The sequence below is a fragment of the Tasmannia lanceolata genome, unplaced genomic scaffold (genome assembly GCF_043159265.1).
Source record: "Tasmannia lanceolata isolate RefF3 unplaced genomic scaffold, GAP_Taslan_0.1 ptg000037l, whole genome shotgun sequence".
Taxonomy (NCBI): Eukaryota; Viridiplantae; Streptophyta; class Magnoliopsida; order Canellales; family Winteraceae; genus Tasmannia; species Tasmannia lanceolata.
Window position 1 is genome coordinate 27,959,659 of NW_027518714.1, and position 10,246 is coordinate 27,969,904.

Genomic DNA, 10,246 nt, shown 5'->3' on the forward strand with positions numbered 1-10,246 from the left:
CGAAGGATGCAGCTTCGATCCACTTAGTGAAGTAATCGATGGCCACCAGGATGTACTCATGCCCACTTGAGGATCTCAGAAACACCTTTCCAATAATATCGATTCCCAAGACTGAAAAGGCCCACGGCGAAGTCAGAGAATGAAACTCAAAAGGCGGCACATGAATGAGATTGGCATACACCTGACATTTATGACACTTCTTCATGAATGCAAAGCAGTCAGCTTCCATGGTTGGCCAATAGTATCCAAGTCTCAGGATCTTTCTCAACAGCATCTTTCCGTTCATGTGAGGCCCAGAGACTCCTTCGTGCGTCTGCTCTATGAGATTAGCTGCTCGATCTTCATCTACACAAAGAAGCTGGATTCCATGAAATGACCTCCTGAAGAGTTCATTGCCACAGATAATGAAGTTAGCCGCCATCTTCTGGAGAGACCTCCGCTCTTTTCCCGACGCCTCAGGGGGGTGCCCTTGGCCTAAAATGAGATTCTTTATGTCAGTGTACCAAGGCTTTCCATTTGGACATCGGGATGCTATCTCTATGGCGTTTACATGTGCTGGAGCCCATTGTAACCACACTGCTAGAGGCTGAAGTTCCATTGATATGGAAATATCTAACATTGAGGCTAGTGTAGCCAAAGCGTCTGCGAAATGATTTCTCGTCCTTGACAGATGAGTAAACGTAACATTCTTGAATCTCTTGACCAAAGAATCCAGATACGTGTTATACGGGATCAATCTATCTTCTTTTGTTTTCCACTGACCATTGATCTGTCAAATGATCAAGATTGAATCCCCGAAAACATCTATGTCTTGAATATGCAAAGCCAAGGCTGCTTCGAGACCAGCAATGCATGCCTCATATTCGGCCTCATTGTTGGTACACTTGAACTGCAATTTGATGGATACGGGGATGTACTCTTTCTTCGGAGATATCAACACTGCCCCAACCCCTTGACCTCGGTTGTTCACAGCACCATCAAAATACATCAACCATCTGGTGTTTTGGACCTCATTTCTACAGCCATGATCTCTTCATCAGGAAAATCTGCCGTCAGAACTGCATTCTCATCTACAGGCGCATCAGCCAACTGCTCAGCTATCACACGCCCTTTAATCGATTTCTGGGTCACATAGGTGATGTCGAATTTAGACAATAACATCAACCATCTGGATGTTCTCCCAGTGAGGGCGGGCTTCTCGAACAAGTACTTCAACGGATCCATCCGTGAGAGTAAGAGGACTTTGTTCGATAACAGGTAATGCCTGAGCCTCTGAGTTGCCCAAACCAATGCCAGACAAGTCTTTTCTAAGATAGAATACTTTATCTCGTACTCTAGCATCTTCTTGCTGATGTAGTAGATAGGCTTTTCTTTCTTCGACTCAGGGTCTTGCTGGGCTAACATGCAACCCATAGCTGTGTCAGTGACAGATAGGTATAGCAACAGTGGCTAGTCCGGAATAACTGGTGACAAGACAAGAGGCAAAGCTAGACACTGCTTGACTTTCTCAAATGCTTCCTGACACTCATCATTCCACTTCTTCGGAGAATTCTTCTTCAGCAGCTTGAAGATGGGTTCACATGTCGTCGTCAACTGATTTATGAACCTTCGTAGGTACTGAACCTTTCCCAGGAAACCACGGATCTGCTTTTCGGTCCTTGGCGGCTCCATCTCTTGGATTGCTTTAATCTTTTGAGGATCTACCTCGATTCCTCTTTCGCTAACCATGAACTCCAACAACTTCCCTGAAGTAACCCCGAATACACACTTGAACGGATTCAAGCGAAGCTTATACTTCCGGATCCTTTCAAAAAACTTTCTCAGGACTACGACATGCTCTGGTCGAGTCTTAGATTTAACAATCATGTCATCGACGTAAACTTCGACCTCTTTGTGAATCATGTCATGCAATAAGGTGGTAGCCGCCCTCTGATAGGTTGCCCCAGCATTCTTCAGCCCAAATGGCATTACTCTGTAGCAATACGTTCCCCATGGAGTGATGAACGCAGTTTTTATCATCTCTTCAGGGGCCATCTTGATCTGATTATATCCAGAAAACCCATCCATAAAGGATAACAAAGCATGACTAGCTGTATTATCCACTAGGAGATCAATGTTCGGCAAAGGAAAGTCATCCTTGGGACTCGCCTTGTTCAAATCTCTGAAATCCACGCACATTCTGACTTTTTCGTCCTTCTTGGGCACCAGTACTATGTTAGCCAGCCATCCTAGATATTCAACCACTTGAATAAAACCCACATCTAATAGCTTTTTTATTTCATCATGGACTTTCAACTCCCACTCTGGTTTTAATTTCCGAAGTTTTTGCTTTTTGGGCTTGGCACCTGGGATTAGGGGAAGACGATCTATACAAAATAAGCAAGATCTGAGATAGAGGTTTTGGATTTCAAATCAGACTAGTGACTCTAAGAATAGTGATCGGAAGTGGAAATTGATCAGCCGGAGCTCCGTCGGTCTTGCCGGAGAAGAGGATCTTTAATGGAAAAATATGACCACAAGGTTATGGTTTTGTGAAGTGGATCGAAGACCTTAAGGTTCATTGACAGCAAGTAACCGTGGCAACACTCAGGTGATTGGATCTTGGTTTTAGAGGATGGATCTACGGTTAGGTATAGCAAAAGATGAAGAAAAAGATTGAATCAAGCGTTAGGCTAACAAGAGGGGTTTGCTACCAGCGAAGTAATGGTCTGAATCCGGCCGGAACTCCTGCAAGCTCGCCAGAGAAGATGATTAAAGGAGATGAAACCCTAGCTCTCTCTCTCTCTCTCTCTCTCTCTCTCTCTCTCTCTGTTTTTCCCCAAATTTCTCAGACGAAAATGAGAAAAACCCCCCTCTCTCTCTGTAGATCCGATTTCTCTCTATAGCTCTGTGTACAACCAAATCACGATCTCGTTTGATCTATCGAAGCAGAGACTCTCTCTCTCTCTCTCTCTCAGAAGGATAGAGCAGCAGAGAAACAGAAAAAACAAAAAGATTACCTTCAATGAAGGATCGCGAATCTCGATCTGGTTTGATCTTTCGAAGCAGAGATTCTCTTTCTCTCTCTGTAGCTCTGTGTAGATCCGATTTCTAAGAAGGAGAAAATAGCTTGAGCTTTGACGGAGGTCGACCGGAGCTAGAGTGTTGCCAGAGAAGAAGATGCCGGAGATGAGGAAGGTGTGCGGCTGTGGCAATGGAGTTAGGGTTTCTTCCCTTCTCTATCTCTCCCTCTCTGCTATTTTTCTCTGCTAGGGTTTGTGATTTTGAGAAAAATGAGAGACCTCCTGTTTGTAACGAAAATGGGCTTTATATAAGGAGATGCCAAATTCGCACCCCCTCTATTACCTTGGACAACCCCATTTAGCATGTTATGACTACTCTTTTATACCAACAGGGGTGGCTCGGATGGGAAAAAGGATGGGATAAATTATCTTTTCCTCTTCCTTACTGAATTGATATGGGCACACCTTGTCCTGATATTTCACATCCATTTTCATTGATTTTGAAATAATAAGGATTGGCATACGACTCGGGTTAAATTTCCTGGAGACATAGCTAGGACCCTAGTTAATAGCCCAACCCGACTCTGAGAAAATTTAACCCAAGTTGCACTCTAATCCATTTTTTTTTATCTCAAAATCAAGCAGGAGGGAGGTGAAATATCCAATATGGGTGTGCTAATACCAACCCCATGGGCAGTAAACAAATAAGAGCTAAATGTTAACCACCCCCATTTTCTACCCAGGCCACCCTTATAGTGCTAAAGAGTACTCATAATTACGCAAGATAGGGGCTGTCCGTAGAAAAAACGAGGGTTCGAATATATCATGTCCCTTGTTATAAGAGGATCAAACGAGGGTTTCAGAGGGGGAGGGCAACAACACACGGGGAAAAAGAGAGGGAGCGGCAGAAAGGAAGCCCCCATCGCCACCCTTCTCCACCACCGACATCCACCACCTCCGCCAACACCATTTCCCTACCCAAAACCCATCAAACCCATCGCCACCCTTCTCCACCACCGACATCCACCACCTCCGCCAACACCATTTCCCTACCCAAAACCCATCAAACCCATCGCTACCCTTCTCCACCACCGACATCCACCACCTCCGCCAACAACATTTCCCTACCCAAAACCTATCAAACCCATCGCCACCCTTCTCCACCACCGACATCCTCCACCTCCATCTCCACCCCAACACCACCCTTCGAAAATCCTCCACCATCCTCCACCTTCACCTTCCTCCACCCCCAAAGCCGAAACCCACTTTCTACACCTCCAAAAACCGAAACCCACCACCACCATCCTCCACCTCCATCTCCACCCCAACACCACCCTTCGAAAATCCTCCACCATCCTCCACCTTCACCTTCCACAACCTCCAAAACCGAAACCCATTTCTACCCCAAACCCACCTCCACCATCCAAAGCCACCACCTTCGGCCTCCCTCAAACCCTCTTTTTCTTTCTTAAAAAAAAAAGAAAAAAGAAAAAGGAAAACAGAGCAATAGAGAGAGAGAGAGAGAGAGAAACATAGAGAGAGAGAGAAACAGAGAGAGAGAGGGAGGGAGCTCGAGCTCCACCACGCCACCACCAACCGCCGTGCCACCTCCGACCACCGATCACTACCTCCACTAGCCGCCTCCCTCTCCTCAAGCCACCATCCAAATCCACGGCCATCATCTATTTCCCATTTCTTCAAACCCCCTTCTTCTCCCTTCACCCTCCTCCATTTTAATCCCATCTCCACCTTCATCTCTGCGAATCCGACCCTAACCGATTTCATTTTCCCACCATCTCCCTCTCATCACTTTCATTTTCCAAAGCTCTAAATCAGCGGCTTATTTTTTTTAAAAAGAAAATCCGTTCAATAGTGGTTTAAAAGGGGAAAGGTAAAGAGATCTGGCCGCATCTCTGCAGATCCGACGCTCTTTCCATCTTCTCTGGTGAATTCTTTCACCTCGCGATGACCCCGAATTTGGGCCCCAATCTCGTTCGGTTCTGGCAATGTTTGCAATTCACGGTCACCATTTCTGAGGTTTGTGATATTACAGCCATCAAATTTGTCGAGAACCTCCATTGCACAGACCTCACCTGACCTTGTTGACAACTCCAGGTAACTCTCTCTCTCTCTCTCTATGTCATTCATGGTGTGAGTGAGAATTCTGTTTATCATGGTGATGCTAGGCTTCCAATTCATTCTAATGCTCTCGATTTGGGTTTCTACATTTCTAATTTGAGGTTTAGATTTTCTCTGTGTTTGCTGTCATTAAAACTCTAGTTTTAGTTTTGTGATTGCTTTTGAGAGTATACATGAGTAAAGGTTTCATAATCTACTGGAAGGGCAAACTCTATCTTCTACCTCTCGGGTTCACTCTCCTCATATTCCTCGGGATCCTTTTCAAGCTTCGGGATCCCATCGATTACAGGGACGCATCGTCGGGTTTAGGCGATGACGGACGGCAACCTCTTGAGTCAAAACCCCCCTTTCGATCAAAAGGGATAAAAATACATAAAAATCAAATAACAAAAATCCAAAAAATATCAAAAAACACTCAAAGCGTATTTCGAAAAGTAGTCGAACTACGTTGGCTTGATCCCTTTCTACAGGGTACGTAGGCAGCTTGGGATCATCATCCCAAGTTCAGTCAAACTTTTCAATTTAATCATTTCAACCCTTCAAAAAAAAATCATTTCAGCATCTAAAAATATCTTCAAGCTTTTCCCAAAAATACAAAAATCAAAATGGGCAAGGATGATGATTGCCAGGTCACTCGGAGCCTTCCTTTCATTTCATTTCCGATTTTGATCGTGGTTTTCCGGTTTTATCGGTTTTCCGACGTTTTATCGGGTTTTGGGACGGGCGACGACGTAGCGTGGCCCCTTCACAGGGATTGTCCTCGCTGAGCCCAACGATAGGCTATGACGATCGCGAGACTTGTCCGATCTTTAGCGGACCAGGATCACTAAGCTCGATTCCTTTAGAATCGCTCCCTGAGTCTATCGTATGTCCCATTTTCTTTTCCCTGGCATTTTGGGTTTGCGCATACCGTCTATTTTCTGATTCCTTTCTTTCCTTGCATCTTTTAGTTTATCGTGTGTTTGTATTTGGTTCCTTGTGTGTTTACTTTCAGCTTGCTTATTCCTTGTGCGTTTAGTTTCACATGCTTAGCTGTAGATATTTACTGCTTTTCTGCTTATCATATTTGCCATTACTTGCTTAGCTGTAGCTGTGCATGCGGATGTTATTGCTTTCCTAGATGTGATGGGTTAGGAGTAGATGCGGTGAGTTAGGATTTGGATGTTTATCTTCTTTTGCCCATCCCCGGGTCATGCATGCTTAGATAGACGTTTTCTCGGGGATACTCGTTCCCATTTCACATGATTTTAGCCCAAAACTCTTCAAAATTAATTAAAAATGGCATAAGAGACCAGGTGCTTGCACTTGGGCGAATTGGGGGCGCTTAACACCTTCCCCATTCGTCATCAGGCACTGACTCTTGTATCTCTGGTTATCCGTTGCAACAGAGTATTTCATGGGATCCAGGGCCTACTTCCTTGGATGGCGACTCTTCTTTGTTATAGGTACATCTTGGTTCCGGGCTGGTCCTTGAATCGAGAGGTATCTCATTTACATCGCCACCCATGCTGCGAGTGGCATCATTTCGAGAGTTCCTTGGTAGAGCTCTCCTTCACATTGTGGAGATCTTAGAGGACCGACGCGGGATCTCGTGTCCCTCGCCCATTCGTCCTCGGGATCGGGGTCCACACAAACCTGGGCCGAATAAGACACGTAATTTCGCGCGCCTATCAAAATTTCGCGCGCTCATCAAATTTCCGCGCGCTCATCATTTTTTAGTGCCGATATCAATCGTCCAAAATTCCATATAAATACAAGTTTTAGCTCATTTAAAAAAAAACAGGAAAATTTTTCGTTGGAGAGAGAGAAACAAAGAGAGAGTATAGATCTGAGATTTCATCTACCCTATTCGTTCTTTTCTTCTTCTCCGGCGGTATTTTCCGGTCGATCATCTGCAGGACTCCGGTCATACTCTCCGGTCTCCTTCTTCTCCATCGTTTTCTCTATATTTCGACCTTAGATCCCTCTCTTGAAACCCTAACTCATCCAAAATCTCAGATCTACAACTTGAAACCCTAACTGAGAGATTAGATCCGAGAGCAAGAGAGAAAAATTCGATCCAATCCATAAACCTTAACTTCTTCTTCTCCGGCAGATCTCGACGAAGCTCCGGCCATTCCTCTAGCTAGCCTTATCTCTGTGTTTACTCTTCTCTTTTTCCTTATTTTCCATTTTTGAAACCTAAATCAAGGATATGTTGGGAGAAATCAAGAGTTTTCCCCAAATCAACATAGAGAGAAGTATTATTTGGCTGTAAATCTACTAATTCAGGTTAGTTCCTTAATTTTCTTAGATTTCTACTTACTTAATGGTATATAATTATTATTATTTTTGCTCAGATTTGAGGCAATTCTCTTTTGATATCTAGATTCTTTATCATTTTAAGCTTCTATAATAATGTATCATCATCTTGCTTAATTTTTAGTTATATTTTTTATTGATATTTGTTATTTAGGACAATTTCTCTTTGATGTGAGTTTATATATGTAATGTATGATTTCACCTGATTGATGAATAAATTAGTTTATATGCCTCGAAATTCTCTTACAATTTATTTTCAATAAACTTACAGAAGTTTTTCTTAGTGAGAATATAGTCAATTATAGAAAGAATGTGATTATTATATTTATCTAATTTGTGCTTCTTTAAATTATACTCCATTTCCTTTGATATATCTTTTAGCCTATGCTAAAAAAAAAACAAACGTTTCACAATTTAATTCAGAGCAGATTTCTCTGTGCTTGTCTATAAAAATGTAGGGTAGGTTTCTTTATGTTTGCTTGTAAAAAAAAGAATAGATTCAGTTGTGTTTGTTGATAAGAATTTTGAGCGTGCTTATATTTTGCTCATGGTATTAGTAGCACTTACATAAAATTTATTTAGGGTTCTTTCAAGAAAAATCATTGGGGGAGGACATGTCGTGCGTTTGTGCTATCTTCATGTGTTTGCTAATTACACAAAGTCCATTTTTTATTGTATTATTAGGTTCAGTTGGTGTACAAAAACTTGTTTCATCTCTGTTATTTAATTCAATCAATGCTTCATCATATTTGGGGGTCATAATGATTTTTAATGTATAAATGGGATAGCGAAAGTGTAGGTTTTATTGTTGGCTATAGCTCTCGTTCATTATAGTTCAACTGCTTTGTTCTTGTTCAAGGTTTCTGTATTAAAAGCTTTAAGAGTCTGAATTATTTTTATTATTAAAGTATTCTAATTTAGTTTATTCTCTCTGCCTTGGAGCTTGTACTCAATAACTGAAAGTATAGGAAACACAGAAATCTTTGCCATAGAGTATAGATTTTTTTATGGGAACTATAGAAGATGGTAAGATTGGTTAGTTCATTGTGGAATTTTATACAAAATATTCATTATCAACCGGTTACAATTCATCAATAAAATTAGAAATTTAAATTCGTATCCAATCTGTTGAAAGGATTTTTTTTTTTATAAAAAAAAATCTTGAATTCATTTGATTAGCCTTTGCAATGTCATCAGGTTGTTGAGCAATTTCAAGTTCATTGGGTAATTTCTTTTAAACAAGATGATATGAAACTCATATGTAGTGTTGGAATGTTAGAAAATTTTAAATCAGCCCTAGTTTTGACACATTTCTGCTCATAATTCAGCCCAGTTTTAATACAAATTATGTCCCCAATTCAGCCCAATTTTGACATAAAATTCAGTCCATGATTTAACACTTGTTTGTACACAGATTCTGTCCATGATTTAACGCTTGTTTGTACACAGATTCTGTCCATGATTTAACACTTGTTTGTACACAGATTCTGCCCATGATTTAACACTTGTTTGTACACAGATTTTGTCCATGATTTAACACTTGTTTGTACACAGATCCTGTCCATGATTTAACACTTGTTTGTACACAGATTCTGTTCATGAGTTAACACTTGTTTGTACACAGATTCTGTCCATGATTTAACATTTGTTTGTACACAGATTCTGTCCATGATTTAACACTTGTTTGTACACAGATTCTGTCCATGATTTAACGCTTGTTTGTATACAAATTCTGTCCATTTACAAGACCCTTTCTTTAGCCTCAACTTCCTTTGACTCAGGAGAGGATCTTGCTGGAATTTGATCATCACTGTCATCTTCGACCTCTCTCTATCCACATATGTTTATAATAATCTACCTTGCCTTTAGTGTTGGATATTTGTATTCATTAATTCAGGAAAATGGTATGAAATCAGTTGGTGTTATTAGAATCCTGAATAATTAGAGAGGAGCTGACCTTGAAAGATTTCCATCTATGCATGCAAAATTTGAAAACTGGAAATTTTCTCAAAACCAAAACTGTCGTGAATAGCTATATGACCATGAGAGATAATGTGAGTTGAATACCATGTATTTGAAAATATGTAGAGTTGTTAAATTTGATAGTGATGATGTGGAATTTGATAATTGTGAGGAAATTTGCATTATGACAGGCATAATGTATGGAGTTGTGGTTTACTAGAATATTTCTAGTGTGGAGTTGAGCGGAATAAGCCATATGAACAAATGTGTGAAAAAGACATGTTATTAACAGATATGTAAGCTCAGTTATTGTCCAGATGAGTCCATTTGAAATTGTCCCATAGGTTCTATTTTCTAAGATGATTTAGAATGACAGCTTGATTTTTTTTTTACCGCCCAAATTTTGTGATGATTGATTCTTTGTTGCATGTCCTTTAGGGATGACATTAGCATAATCATGACTTATGTGCAATACTCCAACCTGTTGATTTCTGCTCATTCATTCAGTAAGGCTTTAGTTGAGTGAGTGTTTAGTTGTGAAACACTTCTTGTATCATTTCCATAGTCTTAGATTTTTGTTTTAGAAGCGTATTGTGAAAGGTTTTATCAAATTATGTGTCTGTTTAATTTCAATGGGCTCTAATGATATAATGGGGATGCCACTGATATGGAGTGATGGCTGGGCTGTAAGGAGTGTAACAAGGATATTAAGCTTAACATTTATTGATAAGACTCTTAAGAAGTTTCACAGTAGAATTTTTTTTATCCTCTTAGACTATCAATATTCCATTACTGTGTTCCAAAATTGGAACATACTTATTTTTTGATTCCCTGTTTGGTTG